Below are 24338 nucleotides of genomic sequence, written 5' to 3'. Positions count from 1 at the left end.
GCAAAGGCAGCACACTGCATAGGAAGTAAGTACTCTGCACAGGCAGTAACTGCTCTGCACAGGCAGCACACTGCGCAGACAGTAAGTACTCTGCACAGGTAGCACTTTACACAGGCAGTAAGTACTTTCCACTGGCAGCACTCTGCACAGGCAGCAAATACTCTGCACAGCCAGCACGGCGCAAAGGCAGCACACTGCATAGGAAGGAAGTACTCTCCACAGCCAGCACTCAGCACAGGCAGTAAGTACTCTGCACAGGCAATAACTACTCTGCACAGCCAGCACTATGCAAAGGCAGCACACTGCGCAGATAGTAAGTACTCTGCACAGGTAGCACTCTGCATAGGAAGTAAGTACTCTGCACAGGTAGTACTCTGCACAGGCAATAAGTACTCTGCATAGGCAATACTGTACAGCCCACAGTAGCATCTGAAAGCCAGAGGGTGGCGGACCCCTCTCAGATAGATTATCTCCTGGGAGAGGCTGTTGGTAAGCATTTGCAGCTAAAAGGCATTCCCCACTCCCCAGGTCACTTGCCAGCAGATGAATCCATCCCATTCAGGAAGACAATTGCCGTGACTTAGTTAAATTAGCATTTGTAAAGAGGAGCCCCAGGTGCCACGTGGTGAGTTCTGGTTTAACAATAACAATAAAAAGCACCACCGAGGAAATTGAAATAGAGAAGTTTATTATTCACAGGTCCTGGAGGAAGTACACGTCTCTTGGGGTCACACTGGGAGGTCAAGGTACCATCTCCAGGGGTCACATGGGGAGGTCAACGCAAAGTGCAGGCAGAGAGGCAGGACCTGGGGCTCATGCCTTTATTAGGGTCTATGGGTGCAGTGCTTTGGGTCCCCCTCTTCTAAGGGCAGATTAGTCACCTCAAAAACAATGGGGTTTTGGTAACCTTTTGGGGTCTTATCTAAGGGACACACATAAAGAGGACCCTGAGAGGTAACAGTTTGGGGGGGTGGGGGACACTTGTTCTAAAGGGCTATTGAGGAGTCATATCCGAAGCTTACGTTTGCTTGTGATTCTGAGGGCTACCTAGGGCACGTGTTCCAAGGAGGGGTGTCAGTTCAAGGCCCCCCAGGCCACCTGGCCACACAGAATGGGTGCCGAGGCAGCAACACCGTAGAGCGCCTGACCTGAACTCTTGACATTCATAGTTCGCGGTGAGCATGATGTCATCAAGGCCCATCCCTGTTGCAGCATACGGTCAAAATTTCCTCACTTGGCAGGCTGAATAATATTGCATTGGATTCCTGTACCGCCACAGATACCAACATATATTTTGGTTATCCGTTCGCCGTCTGGACTTTTGGCTGCTTCCATCTCCCAGCTCTCGTGAACATGGGTGTGCACACATCTCGTCGAGTTCCTACTTTTAATTCTTTTGAGTATATACCAAGAAATGGAATTATCGCTGGATCACATAGTAATCCTACGTTTAATTTTTTGAGAAACTACCACCCCATGTCTTCCTGGCCCTGTGGGGTTTTGTCCAGGTTCTAAGGGGTTCCTAGCCCTGTAGTAGGGGATTCCCAGACCCTGCCGGGTAACTTGGGTGGCTTTGGTCCAGCGTCTTGCACACTGTCTGGGGCAGGCCTCTCTAGGAATACCACCGCCTCCCACCAGCATGACCCCGCTGCTCTCTTTGGTGGGAGTCTGGGAACCAGGTCTGGAGGGTTTGTTCCCTAATCTCCAGTTCCCAGCCCTACATTTTGTAAAGTAAGGAGGCTGCTTTAAGACCCACTTCTAGGGTTATTACTGATTTGCCAAGCAACTTTGGGAAGGAAAATGACTGAAAGAAACTAGAGTATGTCACCCCACCACATGCCTTTGTGAAAATAAAGGACACCTCATTTAGAATGGAGCCAGGAGGCCCTGAAGGGGGCGCTCTTACACAGGAACCTCTCCCTGCATTTGCACAATTGCCGGTGGAAGAGAATTATCTTCAGGAGGGAGGACATCTTTCACACAGGAATTTCATTTACTGCTTTATTTTTAAAATTTATTTTGTAAATTCTGGTATAATTAACGTACAGTGTTACATTAGTTTCAGGTGTACAATATAGCGAGTCAACAATTTTATACATTTCTCTGTGATTATCACGATAAGTGTTCTCTGAATCCGCCCACCTACTTACCTACTTCACCCACCCACAGACATCCCCTCTGGTAACCGTCAGTTTGTTCTCTATAGTTAAGAGTCTGGTTTTTTGGTTTGTCCCTTTTTTCCTTAGTTCATTTGTTTTGTTTCTTAAATTCCACACGTGGATGAAATCATATGGTATTTGTCTTTCTCTGACATATTTCACTTAGCATAATCTCTAGCTCCACCCAGATTGTTGCAAATGGCAAGATTTCGTTCTTTATTGTGGATGAGTAATGTTCCATTATACACGTACCACTTCTGTTTTTTATTTTTAAAAACTTACTTATCTAAATTCAAGTTAGTTAGCATACAGTTAGGTCTGAAAGGAGTCTCCTGGAGGCAGCATCTAGATGGGTCTTGTTTTTTCATCCCCTCCATCATCCTATGTCTTTTCACTGGAGTGTTTAGTCTTCGTACATTCCAAGTAACTATTGATAGTTATGTACTTATTGCCATGTTGTCGTTTGTTTTGCGGTTGTTTCTGAAGTTTCCCTCTGCTCTTGTCTTCTCTTTCTCAAATAGTTTGCTGGTTTTCTTTAGTGGTATACTTGGATTCCTTTCTCTTTATTCTTTGCACATCTGGTAGTTGTTTCTGATTTTTGGTTACCATTTGATTTGTATATGACATCTGCATATAGCAGTCTATATTAAGTTGATGATCATTTAAATGTGAACCCATTATTTACTCCTCCCCTCCCTGTGTTTGGTATATGGTGTCATATTTTACATCCTTTTATTTTGTGAATCCCCTGACTGATTTTTACAGATATAGTGAGGTCCAGAAAAATGTATAGGGCAGGTCTTGGTGGGGTCTGCTCTGGTCTTCTGGGGAGGGGCCCACAGTGCTGGGACTCAGGCAAGTGTGACTGGGAAGGGCAGATCCACCCAAGAGCAGGTGGGGGTGGCTGGGGGACAGGGCTTAGTGTAAGCAAGTTATGGAGTGAGTGTTGGCACCAGCTCCTGAAGGTAGCCCCGTGTTTATGCCAGGGGGCAGGGTAGGGAAATGATGCCCTCCCCGAGTGTGGGCTACCAGACAAGGGTGCCAGCTCCCTTCTCCCTGGGGGGCGGGTCGCCCTGTGATCCCGGCTTCTCTGGGCTACACTCTAGGATGAGCAAGTCACTCTCCCTCCCAGCGGCCCCCAGCGTTTTCTTCAAACTGTTAGTTCTATGCTGTATCTTTATGGGCCATTTGTCATACTGTCTCTTTAAGGGCGGGGACTCCACTTCCTAATGCCCTCCGGGCTTTCCCAGAGCTGAGCCCACTGATTTTTAAAACTCCAGGCTTTAAGTCCTGCTGTTTGTGAGAACCCATGAGATTCTGGCCCCTGTTGCTTTCAAAGCCAAATATTATGGGGGTTTGTCCTCCTGGGTCACGGGCTTTTGTGTGAAAGTCTGTTCTTTGCCCTTCTCCACACCACCAGCTCTCTCCTCACCGAGGACGGCCATAGTCCATTTTGTTCCCAAACTGTGTCTCTGCCCTTCCTACCTTCTTTGATGTGATCTCTTCACAACCTTTCCGTGTGGGGTTCGTTATGCTGGGCTTCAGGTCGATTTCTGGCATGGTCGATTTATTACGCTGGCATGAGTTGTCTAGTTGTACCCATGGAAGGAAGCAAGGTCGTCTAGTTGTACCTATGGAAGGAAGCAAGGTTAAGGTCCTCCTGCATCTTCCCAGCCCTCCATCACCCCTTTGAAGGTAGCATTCTGGATGACCCAGATTTCGTCTCCAATCCCGAAGACGTAGCAGTCAACCCCACCTCCAGAGAATTCTTTTTACAGGGAGCATCCCCCCCCCTAAATTTTTACAGGGCAGCACTCCTGCACTTCTGGGGTAACTCCCATAATGTTGGGGAGCCCTAGAGAAATAGACACAGAGGCCTGCCATGAGGGAGACACTCACTCAGTCTCAGCTTTTGCAGTATTCTAATGGCCCACAACCTGAAGGCCAGCCCCTGGATGCCAGGTCCCCCATCCCACCTCCCAGAGCGTCCTTTCCACCTCCAGATCCTGAGCTACATACCACCCCCATCGGAGGCAATGCCCAGGATGGCTCTGAGGAGCAAGGCGCTGCATGCCACGGCTCTGCCAGCTGGGCGTCCCCAGTGAGCTCGTATCTCTGCAGCCCTGGTACAGGCTTCTCTTGACAGGTGATCACAACACAGCCCAGTGTCAATGGCCCAGGGGACTGCAGAGGGCCCTGGGGCCTACTCGTCCCCCTCCCCCAAATCTTCCCCAACCTGGGAGCTCGGGAGCCCTGAGAGCCTTACCCTAAGGACTCAGCAGCTACAAGAAGCTTGTCCTTTCCAGGGACAGCCCCCATTTATGACTCTGGTGGTCCACTGGGACAAAGGTAATAACCACATTCCTGGCTCTTTCAGTCACAGGAGCCTGAGTCACGGTAATTCCAGGTAACCCTTCTAAATTCCCCAAGGGGGCCTCCTACACCCTACCAGAGGGAGCACAAGTCAAGCTGGATGTGTCTGTGGCACCATATTTCCAAATTAGCTGCTAGTGTTATTGGCCCCCTGGCTCCCTCTTCCTGTTACAGGTACGGATGCCCTGGCTCACCAACACATTGTTGGGAAATGTCACCAAAGAGAATTGACTGCCGGTTGACCTGTGAGCTGGACCCGGGCCCTTGGAGGCTCCTCACCCCCTCCCACCCTTGGAATGCGGGTTCCATTTGGCTTTCCCGATCCTAGAGGCTGCTCCAAGGATATGGACTTGAGATAGTGATGTGGTGTGGAGAATACCTGCACCGTGCATGTGACTAAACCCATTGAGGGTCTCTTTGTAAACGCTTAAGACTTGGGGGGCAGGTGCAGGAATCCATTCATCTTGTTGCTCAAGACAAGCCTTGTATGTAAGTTTCCTTTGCTTAGTAAAGCTACCACCTACCAACTGGGAGTCAGCTGCCTCTTTCTTTGGTGTCTCCTGCCCTCTGTGTAAAGGGCCAAGTTCAGGTTTCACCAGGGAAGCTCCAGGAAGGCTGTGATTCAACACACATCTACTGGAATAAGCCTAAATTCCTGGCATTTCTCATGAGAACCTGCTCAACTGCTTCTCTAGCACAAATATTGGTGGAAGCAAGGTGCGGAGGGATGATGCTCCTTGACCCTGGGGTCATTAGCCCGCCACCTCATCCTGTAATAGCCCCGTCTGGCCAGTGTCAAACTGGCCACCAAGGAGTGGAGACTAACAATTGACTCTGGCAACTTAAATGCACAGTTTCCTGCCACTAAGTCTCCCATTTCCAGTAAGACAGAGATGATGGATGACATCAAAAAAACTCAGGGCCCCTACTTTGCAGTCTGAGATCTAGACAGCGTGTTTTACTCTATTCCCATCAGTAAAGACTCACAACATCGATTTGCTTTCACTTTCAGACACCCAGGGCACCTACTCGGCTGTGGACGGGTTCCCTGCACAGCCCTGCGTCTCCTATAACCTATGCAGACAAGCTCTAAATCCACTCAAACTAACCCGCTGTGGCCTTTAGCATCATATGGAGGACATTCTGCTACAGGGGTCTTGAGATGGCTGTCCGGGAAGACTCACGCCAGGCAGCACGACATTTATAGCAGGGGATGAACCACCACTCCGAATACGATCCAGGACCAGCCGCTCTGTCAAGTTTCTCGGCACACTACGGTCAGCTGAGGGCCACGAGACTCCTCTTGCTGTGAACCTCCACCCCTCACAGCCAGTTCTCCCATGACACTGCGGCAGGTGAACACGTGGCAGGTCTCTCCACCTTTCGGAGGCAAAACGTCCCCACTCTCCATTCCGCTTGGCCCTACTCGTGCCGTTACTTGCCAATTGGCTGCCTTCCTTGGGGAGAACCTCAGAAAACTGCCTTACAGCTTGCCCTGCCCTTGGTCCCTCTGGGCTCAGACTTCCAAGTTCAATCACTGGCTGCCCCTGATTATGCCTCAAGGCGTCCCCAGGATGAGCACGGCTTTACTTGAGCGCGGGGTTCTGGGCCAAACCCGCCCCAGACGGCAGCCTGGTACATGCCACTCAAGTGCCAAAGTTTGGCAGCCTACCGAGCCCTATTACAGACAGAGGCATTACTGGTTCCCAGCCCGAGCAAGAGGCACACAGTCCCCATCCTGCCTTGGCTCAGCATAGCCACCGAGGCCTCACTGTCGAACTGGAGTTTTTTGTTTTCAGATTACAGGAAGGTGTGGCTTCCCCCACACTCGGCCCCCTCACCACTGACGTAGAGGCACAGATGGCCGCACCCCCACTGCCGGCCCTCTAGCGGTTTGGGGGGCCCTTGGCATCAAGGGTACGGCATGGAAAAGGAGCCAGTTCTTCGCCAATGGCAGGGCTGCCGCTGTACGGAGCACAGCGCCCCAGAAAGCCAGGGCATGTCCCACAGCCTGTCCCTGATTGGGGTGGGCAGTCCCAGCAGAACGGTGACAGTATGCCTGGCTCTACAATAGGTCAGAAGAATGACACTCCTGAGGGGGCACCTGGGTGGCTCAGTCAGTTGACCATCCAACTCTTGAGCTCAGCTCGGGTCTTGATCTCAGGGTCCTGAGTTCGCGTCCCACATTGGGTTCTGGGCGGTGCATGAAGCTTATTTAAACAACAAACAAACAAACAACAACAAATAAAGAAAAGAAGAGAAAAGAAAAAAAAAAGAGACTCCCAAGACACACAGTGTTGACTCCTGGGCGGTACGCAATGGGTTAGCAGCCTGTCTAGCCTGGTCTAGACAGTGGCCTCCCTGGGGCATCTCCATCTGGAAAAAGATCGCCAGCTCATGCATGCTGACTGTGGTCATGCGTCTCTGCACACACACACCAACACATACCAGAAGCACCTTGTAGTAACCTTGCGGACTCCAGCTCCGAATGACATGCCTGATCCAACGTGCCACTCGAGCCACCTCCACGCGTACCAGACACAGCCCGACACGACGAGTCCTCCAGACACGGCTGACCCACTAGCAGGTACGCTAGCGGAGTTGGCCCCTTACACCAGGTCACAGGACACGGCAGCCCCTCACCGCGGCTCCAGGCAAAGTGGTGGCACAGGATTGTCTCTTGCTGGTACATAACTGGCTCCCAGGAGAGGACCCGTGCCCCAGGAGAACAGACCCTATTCTTGAGCAGCCCCCACTAGAGACAGCAGGCACCCCACCACTATCTGGGTCACCTTCACTTTACTCCTGCTGGCCGTTCCTCTAGAAATGCTGCCCCCAACCTGTAACCACCTTCTTAAGCAGGTCTGGGCTCGTCTCTCTTGGCACACACACCAGATATCATGGATTGAGATCAAGGTGCCCGTTTCACTTACCAGGCTGTCCTGTCGTGAGTTCTAGAACGTGGCACCTTGTGGAATTTCCACCTTGCTCACCGGTCCCAAGCAGCCTGGTTTACAGAGAGGCAAAACGTTCTACTCAAAGACGTGCTTCTCAAGCTTTTAAACCAAAGGGGTCCCTCCGGTGGACAGAGAGTTTGCCCTAAGCTCTGGTCTTGCTCAAGTCCCAGCTCTCAGGGCTCCAAAACCCTCGCACCAGCTACCTGTCTCCTGCGATATCTCCTTGTGAGTGTTCCAGGGATCTTCATCCCGCCATAGCACAGAGGGCGTCATTCACATCTGTCACCGGGGGAGGCTCCCCTCGCCATTGAGATCTTTTGAGTTTTTTATTTCTATTTTCATTTTTTGAACTGGTGACCCAATTGAGGGCTGATTGTGTAATATGACCCTCTTATAATAGAAAGCCAAGGGGACAACCCCACCAGATTCTTAGAGGTCATACAGATTTCAGTGGTCCCGGTTACGATGGCCCAGTACCAGCTGCAAAACTAAGGCCGATGATGCTGCCTCACATTTGTGTTATAATAGCTGATCAATTTAAACAAATTCATCAGGGGTGCCTGCCTGGCTCAGTCCGTTAAGTGTCTGACTTCGGCTCAGGTTACGATCTCATGGTCTGTGAGTTCAAGCCCCGTGTTGGGCTCTGTGCTGACAGCTCAGAGCCTGGAGCCTGCTTCAGATCCTCTGTCTCCCTCTCTCTCTGGCCCTCTACTGATTGCGCTCTGTCTCTCTCTCCCTCTCTAGTGGGACTGTGTGGGTCTCAGAGACAGGAAAAGAGGTCTTCTGCTTAGTGATGCCATTGGGAAGTGAAATCCACAAAGGAATCCTGGAATATAGTGGTTGTTATCGGCAGACGTGGGCCAAGCCTCCACCCTGCCCTAGGTGGAGGGGTGAATGACCTCGGGCTCCGAGGCAGCCACACTGCACCTGGGGTCAATATCCAGACCGAGTCCCCAAGAGGCCCTGCAAGCCTGTACATGCTCTCCTGGGTTGTGGCTCCTGCTCTCCCCTGCACAGCCCGGATGGTGGGGTGGCAGGTGGGCCTCGGAGGGTAACGCGTCCCGGACTATGGGCTGGAACAGAATCAGTGCCAGTGCTACAGGCCCCGCCAGAAGGGCTTCAGCCAGTGGGCCGCCAGCCGTGGGTTCTGACCCTGAGCTCACCTCCCTCTCATTAACTGGGGCCGTGGAAACGGGTTGCTCCTCCTTATCCCCTGCCTCCGGTTATGCCCCGGGCAGAGGGCCCTCCCAGTGTAACCAAGTCAGCCCGTCTGGCTGGCAGGGGTGTGCTCTGACGATATGCCACAGTTTAATGGGGAAGTCTCCGGACTGTGAAGCGGCCATCCACAAACGTGGTGACAACTAGCCCATCAGGGTGTCCGGAATCTGTAAGCACCGTGGATAGAATCTCCACGAGACTCGGACACGGACAAGGCGCACCCGCCACGAGCAGGTGGAACTGCCTACAATCCGCTCGCCGAGCCACAGAGCCCACACTGCAGCGCCACCCTGAGCCCGGGCCCTCGCAGATGGACTCGGGACTTAACACCAGCCCGCTCTTGCCCCTCATGGGTCTCCTCCTGGGTGGGTCGCCCTCCGCCTGGCTGGCCCCTACCACCCCAAGTACGCCAGTGCCTCGGACAACGTCACCCCAGCCCGAGAGCATGATGGGGACGGTGCGCGGTGACCTCTTGGACACTGGGACTTTCCCCTCCCAGGTGTTCTCTGCACATGGGTTGGGGGGGGAGGGCCAGTGCCCGTGGCACAGTAACCTGGAGGCCAAGTTGCACACATGCCTCCCCCTGACCGACCCTGACAACCGTGCAGAGTGTTATTTTTTCTGGAATAGCTGGGCTTGCAGACCCTGCCTCTAGCAGAGGCTCGCAAACTGGGAGGAAGTCCCCTGCCCACTGGCTGGCACTCTGGGCAGCATTTCACCTTTGTGGCCAAACAGTGGACCGTAAACCACGGCAGCCACTCTGAGGGCACTTCCCGCATCACCCCGGCGTGACGGCCTGGGCCTCGTGAGGCAGGGGCCTCCTGCTGCCGCGTTCACTGCTCGGTGCACTGGGACACAGCTCCTGCTTTGCGCGCGACACGTCCGCGACAGGCCTTGCTCCCTGCTTCCCGCTACCACCGCCAGCACCCCAGGCACTGTCCGAAGGCTTCCAGCTCCACTCCAGCACAAAGGCCGGACCTCCCCCTGGGTACTCACTGTCCCCCGATGGCCACGCCTCGCTCAGACTCTAGAGTGGACCTGACTCAAGGCCCAGGAGCAAGTCCAGCAGACCGTGCCCGCCCACAAGCCATCTGCAGGGATGGCCCCTGTTCCTGCAACTCTGTTACCTTGACTGTTCCAGCGCCCTTCGCCCTCTGGGCATCTCCCCCAAACATGTCCTGCTGGCTGACCAAAAGCCATTCTTATTCCCATCCTGTAAGGGACTGGCCAGCTCCACTGGCCCTGCAGGAACGGAGAACATCCTAGAGCAATTCCCAGCTGCTCTAATCAACCACACGCAGAGAGCACCAAGCTCCGAGTCTGAATCAGCAACAGCACCACCGGCTGGGCAAATGGTGATGGGGTCCACCTGGGCAGGTTCCCGGGGGCCGAGGGCATGGGGCCTCTTACAGGGACAGTGATAGGGTCCACCTGGCGCCTAGGTGCCTCAGGTGCGGGGCCTCGGGCGCCCCTCGCTTTGCTCAGAACAACTCACGACAGTACAGGCCAACCTCAAGGAGAGGCCTCCAGATATCAGGTCAGGTAGAATATAACTGAAATATCCAACAACCTCCGTCTCCCCGAGGTCCCTGATTTGTCGCAGGGCTCCCGCCATGCACCTGGGGGCAATGGCTGGGAACAGGACTGCAAACAGCAGCGAGCCTATGCACTCCAGGCTTCGTCGTGATGGCCTCGATTCAGCGTATGTTCTGGGGGCTGCAGAAAGCAGGACCTATGTCCTTTAACAGATCTGGTCCTTGCGGCACCTGGGCAGCTCAGTCCGTTGAGTGTCCGACTTCGGCTCAGGTCATGATCTCACAGTCCGTGAATTCGAGCCCAGTGTTGGGCTCTGTGCTGATCACACAGAGCCTGCTTCGGATCCTCTGTGTCCCCTCTCTCTGCCCCTCCCCCACTCTCTTTCTCAAAAATAAATAAACATTTAACAAACAAACGTATCTGCTCCTCCATCCCTCCATCGATGGCTACTGCTGAGGGCCGGGCATCCCAGGACAGACTGTCCAGAGTTCAGCTAAGCTGCTCTGTGGGATTCCCGCCTCTGCCCCTTCTCTCTATTCGGGCTCCGTAAAAAGGCAACATTGAGCGTTGGCAGGTGGATGGCTTGCCCAGGCTGGAGGTGGGGACAACACAGAGCCAGAGGGTCTCCAAGCTTCACCCAGGACTTTGTAAAGATGCTTCAACGTTTGGCTACAACAGGAGGACACATTCTGCCCTGAAAACATTTGCTCTGTATCAGCCGAAGTCCTTACCCACAGGCAATCCCTCCTCTGACAGAATCAAACAGCTCCTTCCAGGTGGAGGCTGCGGGTAAACGAGACCCCCTTCCTCCTGGGAGCCTCGGCCCGGGCTTGGCATCTTCCCTGGAGGCCAGGCCGCCCCACATGTGGCGGTCCTGCTGGGCTGAGGCAGCGCCCCGCCCCCTCCCCTCTCCCCGCCCGAGATGAGTCTCGTCAACGCTCATCTGTCCCCGCAGGGACATCCACCGGACTCCAAAATACAGGAGAGAAAGGACACGCCTATCCGTGGAGGCAGGATGATTGGAGGGCGAGTGAACCCTGGTCAGCTGCACTGGGGCCTGCCGCAGGAAGTGCCTCACAGATGTAGCTTGCTCACCTTGTTTGTAAATAAATGAGATACTATATATAGAAACACAAGGAAAATGCAGCGGGATAACGTAAACGTTTCTCCTGGGGTTGCCATCGCAGGGGCGGGCGTCAGGGGCCATGGAAACCTGGAAGATGTTTTACTCTAATTTTATACCATTTTTTAAAAATGCTTATTTTATTTCTGAGGGAGAGCATGAGCGGGGGAGGGACAGAGAAAGAGAGGGACAGAGGATCCAAGCAGGCTCTGCGCTGACAGCAGAGAGCCCGATGCGGGGCTTGAGCCCACGAACCTTGAGATCATAATCTGAGCCTAAATCAGACGCTTAACCAAACTCAGCCACTCAGGCGCCCCAATTTTATACCATTTCAAAAACTGGGATTATTGTTGGGTTTTAACTTCATTTGTATGACATATTTTCCTAATGGAACTAACAAAATTAGGATGTGGAGGAAGGGACTGTGTCTCTGTGTTGTTGTCTGTGTCCTGACCCCAGACCGCTGCCGTTTTCAAGTGACAGAAGCTTGATCATGACCAGCAGCACCCCACCCCCCAAAGTCTGGACTCTCAAGTTCAGGTTCCAATGTTGGCTCTGGGCTCTGCCAGTGGTGGGAGTGGTCCCCTTGGGGAAGTGATTTCCCAACCCCCCTGGCCTTCAGCCTACCCCCAGCCCCAGCCCCAGGGTAATTTATGGTAATTTTCTGACTCATAGTTATAACCTCCTAGGAATAGAAACTTGGAGAAAAGGCTCAGCCAACATTGGGACTAGTGTATCCCTCCTGCCTGGAGCCATGAAATCCTTGGGTGGTGCTCCAAGTGGGCCAGGGCCAGTCCGTTTGCATTTCAAAAGCTTTTAGAGTTTCACTGTTACAGACACCGAGGCTCAGACAGCAAAGTGTCCCATCAAGGCCACGCTCTGTCCTTAGGCAGGGCAGTTCGCTGGACAAAGGCGAGGGGAGAGCGGGCCCTCTCTCCACCAAGAGCACAGTCCTCAGTCTCCAAAACGCGTCTCCCTCTGGGAGCGCTACCTGTGCACCTGGGCAGCAATCAACTCCGCAGGTGTCCTGGGCCCTCTCTTCCAGAGAGGTGGGGAAGGGGCAGAGGTCAAGAATCGTCACCTGTTTTGGGGGGTGATTTGGGAAAAAGATAGAGGACATAAGCATTTGTCTGTAAAGGCAGGAGGCTTGGCATCCCTCCGTACGTTGCCGTGGAAACGCAGACAGGCAGCTGTCCCAGGGCCGGGGCTGGCTCCCCAGCTCTGCCCACACAGCGGCGAGGTCTGCCGGCAGCTTCAGTGTCCACTGTCCGGGGCTCCCTTCTGCAGCAACAGAACACAGGTGACACGGATTTTGGTAATACATTTTAGTTTACCCAGTGTGTCAAACGTGTCATTGCTTTGGCCATATTACGAATGCAGACATCACTGAGCTGCTTCATGTTGTGTGTCTCGAGTGTTCACAAAGCAGAGTGCGTACCCGCTCACGGCACATCCCAGCTTGGAGTCGCCACGTGTGGGTTGCCGGACAGAAACGCCCTCACGGCCTGTGGCAGGGGAGGAGCCTGGCCACAGTCAGGGCCAAGGCTGGCTTGAATCCAGGGCTGCGTCTGTCGCGGGCCCGGGCCTGACCTCTGCTCTGGAAGAAACGGGGATGCGAGCAGAGGCGAGGACCGCTTGCTACAGGGCTTTGCCAGGGCTTGGCCCCAAGCAGGGGGTCCAGACCCCAGAGTCCCTCTGCGGAACAGCCCCCTCAGTCTCTGGATCCAACCTTTCCTACCACCAACTCCCGGAACACCTTTCTAGAACTTCTGCTCCTGTGCCAACCTGCTCGGGTCACGTATCCCGGCCCTTCTTACGCCTGCGCCTCGGGACCCCCCTCTCTCTTCCACTCGCCCCTGCACGGGCGGTGGGGCTCCTCAGACTTAGCAGGTCTTCAATGGGACCGTGGGAGGCCAGAGAAGAAGGGAGAGCTTTCAAGGGTGGAAAGGCCGGCAGTGGGCGCGGGGGGTCGTGTGGAGTGCTGGGGGGCCTCGTAGGCCTGTAGGGCTGCAGTGGCTTATGTGAAGCTTTGGGATCATTGTGGGGTGGTGTGTGGTGTGTGGTGTGTGGTGGCTTCAGGGCGGCATGGGGCAACACGGGGCTGCGTGGGGGGACCGAGGTAGCTTGTAGCTGGTGTGTCCGTCCCCCAGGGGAGGAGCAGAGACGTTGGTAACTGTCGGGCGGCTCCGTTCCTCCCAGGCTGGCTCTCCGATGTCGAGCACACTCAGAGACCCTGCGCACGTCCTTCAAGGACCCACAGCTTTGGGGATCATTTCTGACCAGAACGGGGGTGCCTTTTAGGACTGGAAGCACTCTGGACTCGTCGCCTGCTTCTTCCCTGTCGGGGGGCGGACAGCAGCTGGGCCCTCGAAGCAGGCCAGGAGGGCAGTGCTCCTGTGCCCCCGAGCTTCGCGGCCTGCAGCTCGAGGACCAGGCTTCCCGGGACTCTCTGGGGAGTCGAACGTGGCATTTCCAGTGGCTCTCAGCAGCCCCCAGGACAGTCCCACGCAGCTTCTCGGCTCCTCCATCTCCTCAGGGCTGCCCCCTCGGACACTTGACGGCTATCAGTTCAGCACAGACTTGGGTGAAAATAATTTCTTTCTCTTTCTTTGCTCGTCTGAGTCAACCTCACGAGGACGTCCCAGAACTTTTCACTTGCAAATTAACCCAGCCAGAAACAAAACCGAGCAAAACCCGACACAGTTTGAAAGGCAATACTTGACATCCATTAAAAGGGGTTGCAAGTAACGCCCCGCCCTGCTGATCTCCAAAGTGAGATAAGCCTTCGACCGAAGACACTGCAGCCTCTGCTCTTCTCCGCCTCTCCCGGGACCTGAAGCTTGGGGACCGTCGCAACGGGCTGTCCTGTTTACGTGGATTTACACACTACTAAATTACTAAAACCCTTGGGACTTGATCCGTCCACCCAGGTTCAAGAGAAGGGGGCTCGGACGTACGGCACCAACCTAAATCCGAACCTTCTGGGGGCCGGGCAGGCACAGAGGCAGCTGCCTTACGAGAAGCTCGTTTCGTGGTCACACTTTGCCCGTTACGATTCGGAGGGTACAGATGAGGAAGCAGCAGTGGAGGGTTCCATGGCAGCTGAGCAAGGAGTGTGGGTCCCGGTCTGCTCTGGGCGCGGGTCTGGGCAGGGGGCGCGTATTTGTGCTGCACGGCAGGTGCTCACTGACATTCCTTCTGCTTAATTCACTGGTGGCCAAGCCCCTCGAAACAGCACCCACTGGCAATGCACGTGGTCGGCAGAGCCTGCACTTGGCAGCCTGAAGTCCTGTCTTAAGCCCGGACGCATGCGGGTGCGCTCACCCTTCGCAGCCCTGCAGGGCCCAGAGCAGTTGAGGGATGGGTGGTCTGGCAGCACTCTGGGATCATCGCTTCCCGAGAAGATAGTATTAAGGGAGGTGGGTCTTGCAAAGTGCTAACCAGGGGCTTAACTGGGTGGGACCCTCGGCCTTTTCTATAAGACCTGGGGCGGGTGGGAGAGAGGGAGGCAGTTCTTACCGAGATCCCTCTGACCTGCTTCAGTCTCCAGCTTGGTCATGTCTTCAGACCGTGAGTCCTAGAGGGGGGTCCTGGGGGTGGGGGTGGTGGCCGGAGAGGCCGGGCAGTGGGGTCCAGGCAGGTCTCAGGCGTTGCTCACCGTGACGTCTGGTTTGGGGACCTGGGAGGAGAGACCAACACCCCGGACCAAACCCGGAAAGGCCCCCTCGAGGAGCACGGGAGACACCATTTTTCAGTCCACAAGTCCCCTCTGGTGGGGGCTGCTGGCTGGCACTGTGGGGCCTGAGGAGGACAGGAGGGAAGGGAGCCCGGCTTCCCCCGGGGCCGTGTATTCTGCGGGCTTTTCTCCACAGCGGATTCTGTGTTGACCTGAATCCCGTCAGAGGGGAGCCCGCTCTGCCCGGCCCGGGGTTGGGGACCAGCAAGCTTCCCCAGGTCACGGGGGAAAAAAACCCGTGTTGACAGACAGAAATCCCCTGGGCTGGGCTTTTGCACACGAAGTCTCCTTATCTTGTGGTTTTTGGCCTCTCTCCCCACTCGTGTGTCTTGGGCACAAGCAGAGGTAGTGGCCAGTCGGAGGCTGGGAGACCCAGTCGTGCCCATCCCGGAGCGGCCGAGCCCTGCGAGATGCCCTCACAGCCCGCAGCCCGCAGCCGGGGATTGGGGGCGGGGGGGGGGGGGGGTCAGCTCATGTGGGGAGAGCAGGTGCAGCCGTCGGTGCGGGAGCTCAGGGAGGGTCCCCAGCATGTCCGCCTAGGGCACCGGCCAGGGGCAGCAGCTCGGGACGACTGGGAGGCTTTTTCAGAGGGGCCGGAGTCCCGTGTCTGTAGGCAGACACCTCGTCTTGGGGAGGCTGCACGCTGACTTGGACGGGGAGCGAGTCTCAAAACGGACCTAACCGTGGGGTCAGACTAACACCTCCTCTTTCTGGGTGCGAATCTGTCCCAGCGCCCCAGGGAGGTCGGAGACGCAAAAGGACCAAGTTCAGCAAGACCCAGTACCAGGTGCTCATCGAGGCCTTCGAGAGGGACTCATACCCTGATATCACTGCCAGAGAAGAACTGGCTCGACGAACCCAGATCCCTGAGCCCAGAATCCAGGTGACTACAGACCGGTTGCTCCCTGACGGGAGGGCGAGGGGGCAAGGAACCTTGTACTAAGCGCCTGTTCTAGCTCGGGCTTAACAACCCGCTTTGCGTTAAGCCTCTCGGTTCCCCTGTGAGTAGGCGTTAATTATGCCCTTTAGCTGGGCATTTGGTGACAGGTTACAGCTCTGGCAAGGGGTAGAGCCTGAACTGGTGATCTGAGAGTTGCATCTGCCAAACAGTTACCATGTTAGCAATGAAGAGAAATCTTCAAATATTTACTAATTAAAAAAAAAACACATAATAAACCCATTACGTGTAAACCGAAACTTATTTTTCAAGATAAGCAACCATATTGTCACAGCCAGAAAATTTACTCAGAGAGGATGCCAGAGGAGGCGGGAAGAGCAGGGGTGGGGCTCCCCTCTGCCGAGGGCTCTGAGAAACCCTTGAGAAAGTGGGGTGTGAAGTAGGCAGAGGCGGATTACATCTGGGTGTTGTAAAGGAAAGCGTTGTGAGCTAACAGCGATCCCGAAAGGATGTCAGGGATCCTGGGGGTCCCGGGTCATGGGGTCCTCTGGGTCTCAGTGTTGGGGGCACCGGGCCCCACCTCCAGGAAGGCTGCTGGGTGCAGCCTGGGTTTGAGGGCCGCTGCCCTGCATGAAACCCAAGTCGTCGAGAGTGGAGCCCAGATACCGAAGGTTGTTTGGGAAGCCCCCCCAGGTGATTCTGCTGTGTAGGCGCCTTTCAATCTGAGACCATCAGGGTCTCATCCCAGACTGATCAGGATCTCTGGGAGTGAACGGATGTGCAGAAGTTTTTAAAACTGCCAGGTGACTGCAGCATGCCGACCCCTACCCTTTGACCCTTGCCCTCCCGCGTGCTGTGGGCCCAGCCCTCCCGGAGAGCCGACCATCTACTGAGTCTGGGTTCGAGCTGGGCCCTGGAGTTCCGAAATCTCCCCAGGTGGTTTGCAGGTGCAGCACACTCAGGGTCACCCCACTGGCCTCCAGGGCCCACCACCCCCATTTCTTACCAGCCGCTTTCGAGGTCCTTGATGAGGGTGGTGGGACGGATCACAGGCTGCTGCATGAGAACGAACAATGCTTAAGGGTTTGCTAATTTTTTTCTAATGTTTGTTTATTTTGAAAGAGACAGAGCATGACTGGGGGAGGGGCAGAGACAGAGAGACAGAATCCCAAGCAGGCTCCGCACTGACGCGGGCCTGATCCCACAGACCGTGACCTGAGCCGCAATCAAGAGTCGACACTCTACGACTGAGCCACCCAGGTGCCCCAAGGGTTTGCTAATTTTAAAAAATTTTGACCTAACCCCAGAGATAATTAAACCACAGCCCAGAGGGGAGAAGGGTTACCAAAAACACCCTACAGGGGCTGAGAGATAAGCCTTGGGGCTTCCTATTTCTAGAAGCAATAGATAGCCTGGGCCGTCAGTATCTGTCCTAGAAGCCCCCTGCTGGCCCAAACCTTACAAAGAGAACCAGGATACAGAAAAGCTTAGTGAAAGCCCCAAGCCTGTGACATTAGATTTAGTGGCCTTTTATCAGCGGGCCTGGAAACCTCACTCAGGGAGGGGCAGACAGCCCTTCAGGACTAGATCACCTTCCCAGAACCCGTCAGCCCAAACAGCCCTCCATGCCAAGTACAACTTGACCTTCCCCAGGAGAAAGAATTGGCCACAGAAGTTCAGTACTTGGGGTGAGGTGGGTGGGTTCCAGGTTTCAGCTCAAGCAGCTCCCGGATCCGGGAGGAAAACCCTGACGTTCTCGGTCCGGCTGGCGCCTGGGTGGCGAGTGAGTTCCCGGGGCCAAGTGTGCTGGGGCAGCTGTGATCAGGATTCGCAGAGGCTCTGGCTCCCACAGGCTGCACCGGCACCCTGCCGGCCGGCACCTGGGCCCGGCCCCGGGCCAGGGTGTGTGTGGGAGGGTGCCAGGTGGCGGTTCTGGGAAAGGGCTGCTGGAGGATTGGGCTTTTGTCTTGCAGTTTGTGCGGAGGATTTTTTTTTTTTTTTCTCTCCCTGGGGCAAGCAAATCCTGGGAGTTGTTTTGCCTACTTACGACCCATCTTTCTGTGGGATCTTCAGGCCTCGCTTGGTGGCTGGCCCCAAAAGAGGCCTCTGTTGTGTTTTCCAAGAGTGGAGGGGAGGCCTGGCTGACCGCTGCTGGGAGGGGCATGGAACCACCTGACCCAGGTGACCCCCAGAGGAACCGGACATTGAACCTGGGCAGAAAGAGGCTTTACTCACAGGCGTCCATCTTACTCCTTGTGTGGTGGAGAGGGGACCACCCAGACAGAGCAAGTGAAGGCTGCGGGGTGATCTTGGCGGGGTGCAGCCCCGTCGCTGGTTCAGCAGAGCCTCAGAGGCAGGCAGGGATGGAGAGCTGCCAGTGCAAGGTGTGGGTACTCGGACGCCAGCGCGGTCAGCCGGAGGGGCACCTGTGTACTGGTCTGGGGAGCAGACTGGGCTGCTGGTCCCGAGCTGAAAGCAGGTCCTGGGTGGGCATGGTCGAAGCTGATGGCTGTAGGGGTTCTGTTGTGATCTGGTCGCAGGTGATCTGGCCTTTGTATGTTCAGCCCTTCACTGTTTTCCAATACATTAAAATTTTTTTAGTGTTCATTTATTGTTGAGAGACAGAAGTTGAGTGGAGGAGGGGCAGAGAGAGGGAGACACAGAACCCGAAGCCCGCTCCAGGCTCCGAGCTGTCAGCACAGACAGCTGGGAGACCCAAACCCAGCTGGGAGGCTCAAACCCACGATCTATGAGATCATGACCTGAGCCAAAGTCGGACTCTTAACTGACTGAGCCACCCAGGCGCCCCTGTGATACAATATCATTAGCTATAGCCCCCCTGCTCTGTGAGGCCTCCAGAACTTGTTCATCTCAAGACTGCAAGTTTGTGCGCTCTGACCAGCACCCCCATGGTTATCGGATAATGGAGGATCGGGGAGAGGGCGCGGGAGCCGGAGTGTAAGTGTTGCCCGGTGGACCGTGGAGACCCCTGGACGACACCACACGCTCTGGTCTCGTCCCCATAAAGAATTCAAGGACAGACCAGACAGTGGTTGAACGGTGCTAGTAGGAAAGTTTGTTTAAGAGCAAACTCTGAGGGGTGCCTGGGTGGCTCAGTCGGTTAAGCATCCGACTTCGGCTCAGGTCATGATATCGCGGTCCGTGAGTTCGAGCCCCGCGTCGGGCTCTGTGCTGACTGCTCGGAGCCTGGAGCCTGTTTCAGATTCTGTGTCTCCCTCTCTCTCCCCTCCCCTGCTCACGCTCTGTCTCTCTCTGTCTCAAAAATAAATAAACGTTAAAAAAAAATTAAAAAAAAAGAGCGAACTCTGGAGATGTGAGCGAGCTCCAGGATGTACGGGGTTTGGGGCTCTGTCTTATATTGATAGTTGTTAACCGGGGGTGGAATATTAATTACTAGGGGAGGGGACTAGGGTTTTGTGCCTTTTTTCCCTTATTTGGGCAGGGTCTCTGGCCTTTGTCGTGGGAGGGGCTGGTTTCTTCCAGCTTCCCTTGGCTTTGCCTTGGAATGCTCCCAGGACAGGTCTGTAACTGCCCCCTCCGTGGCAGTGACTCCCCTTTGCCAGCCTCCAGGCATCATGTTAAGGCCTAATAATAACCGCCTACCCTAGCACGGGCAGGAGAGAGCCCGGTGTTTCCCCGAGGCAGCCTTCCCGTTGCACTGGCGTGTCCATGAGTGTCTGTCAGTGTGCACGTGTGCACGGGTACCAGGTGGGTGCCTTGGGGAGAGGTGCCTGGAAGCTAGGGAGGGCCACACAGGGAATGGCTTGATCAGCCGAGCCAAGGATTTTGCTTTCGTTCTAAACTCTGAAAGTTTCATTTGGTGACCGTCCAACCTCGGCTACGTGGTGATGATGACTGTACTGGCTTTATTACAGTGTCTCCTCTTCGTCTCCCCTTCCATGCCCATCCTTGCCCCTGCAGGTCTGGTTTCAGAACCGGAGAGCCCGAATCCCCAAGAGCAACCAGAGGAGGCCAGGCGTGGAGGCAGGTGCCCAGGCGCCGGGGTCCGGTCAGCACGGCGGGGGCGCCCCCCGCTGCGCCTGCCAGCCAGGCTTTGTGGGGGCCCCGAGCACCGCTGGCCACTTCTTGGCGTCGGAGGGCACTTCTGGTCAGGCCATCCCATCGGGGCACGCTGCTGTCGCGGACGAGAACGTGGCCTTGCGTGACCTGGAGACTCCAGGCAGCGCACTGGGCGAGCCTTCCGGAGATTTCTATCTCTCTCCCTTGGGCTTCAGCCCCGAAGCCCTGTGTCCGCTTCCTGCTTCCCTGCAGCCCCTCTCCCAGCCGGAAGAAACCGGAGCTCAGTGGGGGGACCTGGGACAGCTCCTGCCCTACGGGGACTGTGCCCTGCAGGGCTGGGAACAGCCTCCCGCCTCCAGTGAGCCGCAGCCGCAGCCGTGGTGGGGCTGGCAGCCTTCGCCCTCACTGGAGCCGGACGTGTTGCCCCCACAGCCCCAGCCCCCGGGGCCCTGGGAGCAGCCAGCATGGCCCCTGCCTCCCACGGAGCCCTGGCCCCAGCCCTCACTGGAGCAGGTGCCCTTGGGCGTCGGGAGCAGTTTCCCCACCCCCCTGGGACACGGGATGCTTGAGGGAGGCCCCGGGGCCCCCACACACCCCGGCCCCCAATCCCGCAGCTGTGGGGCCATGCTGGGAGCTGCTGCTACAGCGAAACGTTGAAATGACTTCAGCTCCAATGGTAGGAGATAGTGAGTGAGCAGCGGTTCCCCTGCACGCTTAATGCTACGCGAAATTAAAAGGGAATGAAGGTTTGCGTCCTTTGCGCGGAGAGGTGTCCCGGACATACCTCTCAGGAGTGGGGTCTGTCATAGAGTGCAGAGGGACAGGCAAGCGGAGGATCCAGGGGGATGTTCTCAGATGGGAGGAAAGGGAGTTTTTTGTTTTTACCACCCATGTGACCTGCCTTCAAGTCATTGGTAAACTCAGAGCACTTACAATGTCCTGTAGACTCTTAGAGGGGGCTTGGGGACAGGGCGGGGCTGCCTTGTACAAGGGTCAATAAAGAGGAGCACCTCGTCCCTCTTCACATGTACAGCGTCTGCTTCCTTCCACCTGGCCTTGGCCTTCACAAGGGTCCCACACTCATTCCTCCCCCACCGCTCCCCCATCCCCACGTCCAGCCAAGTGTGGCTTCCTCCTGGGCACTGGACGTGTCCCTGGTGCTGGGCAAATTTCTTGAAAACGAGCCCTATGGGTCTAATGCAAAATGCGGCATAAAATGGCTGGATCTCAGCAGAGAGAAGCAGGGAGGATGCCTGAGCTGCGTCCCTTCTCTCCGGTCCACAGTGTAGTCTGGGCCCCCCAACACCCGCCCATCTGCACTGAGAAGGGGTGTGGGGGAGGGTGCTCACCTCGCCTGGACAGCCGGTGGTCCTGCCTTCAAGGATGGGGAAGTCATGAAGACCTCTCTTGGTCACCGGAACCACACCTTCGAGGTTACACAGAAGGAAACATTAGTGGTGCCCAACTTACAAGTAGGGGCAGGTGTTAAGTCAGACGGACGCCAGAGATCGACCACCCTGCGGCCCTGAGAAAGCAGGAGCTGAGCCCAGCGGCTTGTCGGGCACACACTTCATGTCCCTGAGGAAAGGCGGACACACAGATCTCCAGGGCTTCTGTGAGTGATGTTGCCGTGGCCTCTGTGTCACCACGTCCACCTGCTTGTCCTCCTTTTCCAGCTGAGGCCCGGGGGGGCCTCCTGCTTCAGCCGAACACTCTAGAACCGGGTCTACATCAGCACCCTGGGTCTCAAGCCAGGCCAACTCAGGTGTGTGGATACGTAGACCTCTTTGTAGCCAGCAGTCCCGGTGTCCCCATCCCCCGTTACCCTTCCCCAGATGACAGTCCCAGCTGATGGGGCGGGACTCTGCCAGGCAGAGCCCCAGCTGCCTGGTACGATGTCGTCCCTGTCGGGGACCTGCCCTGCGTATCTGCTCGTGAAGAATGTTCTGGATTTCCCAGGGCTGGAGCCAGAAGGGACCAGAGCTGGGCTGCGTGCCAGGGGACCCAGCGGCCGTCCTGTTGGGAGGGCGCTGATTGCTGACCTCAGGGTGGGTTCTCCCTCTGACGCCCTTTGTATCTAGAACAACCTGCAGCGTGCGAGTCCACACGGAATGATCCACAAATATTAGCTGGCCCTTTACCACGTGCCAGGCGTTGGTAGGGATGAGAGACAAGATGCCTGCCAACCGTTTCTTAAATACCCAGGGTGATGCCGGGCCCAGAAACTGCCTGTGCTGAGCAGCTCGGGGAGCGATGTTCCTTCTCTGAAGTGAGGCCCTGGCGATTCCTACCTTCCCGTAGCTGCGAAAGATCCAAAGGAGTCAGCTGTCTCTTGCTTTCTCTCTGTCTTCTATTATTAGCAAGGAATCTGGCTTCACGGGAGGAAGGCCTTTAGAAGATTGGTATTTGTTAGGAAATGCTTGGGGATATACGAGGGGAAGCCAGGCTCACCGAGGCCCTAGGTCTCCTCGGATCACAGCTCGCTGCTCAGCTGCCTGCCTCCCTCTCCACCGGGCTCAGGTGCGTATCTGCCAGGCAGCTGGTCAGAGAGAGCCTGAGGAGTAGCGGGAGGAGTCTGAGGAAGGATCGGGGTTCGGTTCTGCCCCCACTCCTTCTAGGTGTAGAGTCTGGGCACTATTTCTTCTCTTACAACCTAGTTTCCTTAATTACGGGGGAGCATTTGAGAGCTCGTTTGGGCCAAGAGCGGTTCCAAGCATAAACATAAACGTGTAAGAGATGGCTCTGCCTTAGTTCAGGAGAGAGAGTCACTGCAGACAGACTCAGAAGGCAAACGACAAACTGGGAGCAACATGAGGATTTATTTATTTATTTTTTAAGGATTAAAAAAAAATTTATTAGAGGGGCGCCTGGGTGGCGCAGTCGGTTAAGCGTCCGACTTCAGTCAGGTCACGATCTCGCGGTCCGGGATTTCGAGCCCCGCGTCGGGCTCTGGGCTGATGGCTCAGAGCCTGGAGCCTGTTTCCGATTCTGTGTCTCCCTCTCTCTCTGCCCCTCCCCCGTTCATGCTCTGTCTCTCTCTGTCCCAAAAATAAATAAACGTTGAAAAAAAAATTAAAAAAAAAATTATTAGAAAAAAATTTTTAATGTTTATTTTTGAGAGAGAAAGAGAGACAGAGAGAGAGAGAGAGAGAGAGAACGAGCAGGGGAGGGCCAGATAGGGAGACACAGAATCCAAAGCAGGCTCCAGGCTCCGAGCTGTCAGCATAGAGCCGGATGCGGGGCTCAAACTCGTAAACTGCGAGGTCATGACCTGAGCTGAGGTCAGATGCTGAACCGACTGAGTCACCCGGGTGCCCCCAAACGAGCAATTATAATAGCAGAGAAACTAATAACACCAGATAAGGACGACTATCACCTCCCAAAATGGAAGTACCTATAGATGGGCAATGAACCTATTTTAAAAGTTATCATTCTAAAATTTAAAAAGTAATGCAACTTAAAATAGTGCCATGCTACTTTTTACACAGTATATTGGATTAAAAATGAAAATATTCGTCACACATAGTGCAATATTTGAGGAAATGCATAAGAGCTTGTAATAGTAAAAATTGAGGGGCACTGGGGTGGCTCAGTCAGTTGAGCGTCTGACTCTTGATTTCAGCTCCAATCATGATCCCAGGGTCATGGGATCAAGCCCTGTGACAAAGCTTCTCTTTCTTCCTCTCCCTCTGCCCCTCCCCCTCTTGTGCTAGCCCTCTAAAAGAAAAAAAAAAAAAAAAAAGGAAAGAAAAAAGAAAGTTGGGAGAAATTTGCGAGGTTAAAGGACCGTAGAATGGATAATTATACAGATCTTCTAGAACATGAACTATTATGCACCCATTTCAAACAACGTTCTAAATGAATATTTAACAACATATAGTCTTGTTTTCAACATCTGGGCGAGAACCATTCAGCTAATTAAATCCTCTACAGGAAAGAATCTGAGCAGATAATTAGCCAAATTCAACCTCCTTCCTTCTCTTTTTTATTAAATCTCTCCACCTAATTATAAATGCCTTTAAAGGCACACCAGCACCATTCAGGTGAACCACTTGAAACTTCCGAAATGCTCCTGGTTCTGGTCCTGGCCCTGGTCTGGCCCACCACGTGCAGAATCATCCACCCCAGCTCGGCGTGTCCAGGGCAGAGTTGGGGGAAAAGACATTTGCTAAGCAATGTGGCCTTTGGGTTCAGTGGGCTGAGCATCAAGTCCTGGGGAGCCTTCCCCTCTCAGACCCCCAGGGAACGTGTCCCAGGCCCCAGGATGCATCCCCCCTCTGGGGTCTCCTTTACTCAT

The 24338-nt window shown here is 55.1% G+C and overlaps 1 long non-coding RNA gene across 3 annotated transcripts; it reads right to left on the bottom strand.

Annotated features, from left to right (window-relative positions):
- Positions 1-11672: 11672 nt before the first annotated feature.
- Positions 11673-19143, bottom strand: LOC121013759 (uncharacterized). Of its 3 annotated transcripts, XR_005782911.1 has the most exons (4): positions 17684-18229; positions 17007-17056; positions 12805-16762; positions 11673-12647 (listed from the first exon to the last, which is right to left on the bottom strand). It is a non-coding gene; the product is annotated as an uncharacterized LOC121013759 (long non-coding RNA). The 3 variants fall into 3 exon arrangements; XR_005782909.1 differs by lacking the exon at positions 17684-18229 and adding an exon at positions 18236-19143 and having other exon boundaries at positions 12805-17056; XR_005782910.1 differs by having other exon boundaries at positions 12805-17056.
- Between the last annotated feature and the right edge of the window lie 5195 nt (positions 19144-24338).

The sequence above is a fragment of the Herpailurus yagouaroundi genome, unplaced genomic scaffold (genome assembly GCF_014898765.1).
Source record: "Herpailurus yagouaroundi ecotype Mexico unplaced genomic scaffold, PumYag 199, whole genome shotgun sequence".
Taxonomy (NCBI): domain Eukaryota; kingdom Metazoa; phylum Chordata; class Mammalia; order Carnivora; family Felidae; genus Herpailurus; species Herpailurus yagouaroundi.
This window is presented reverse-complemented; position numbering and strand designations above follow the sequence as displayed.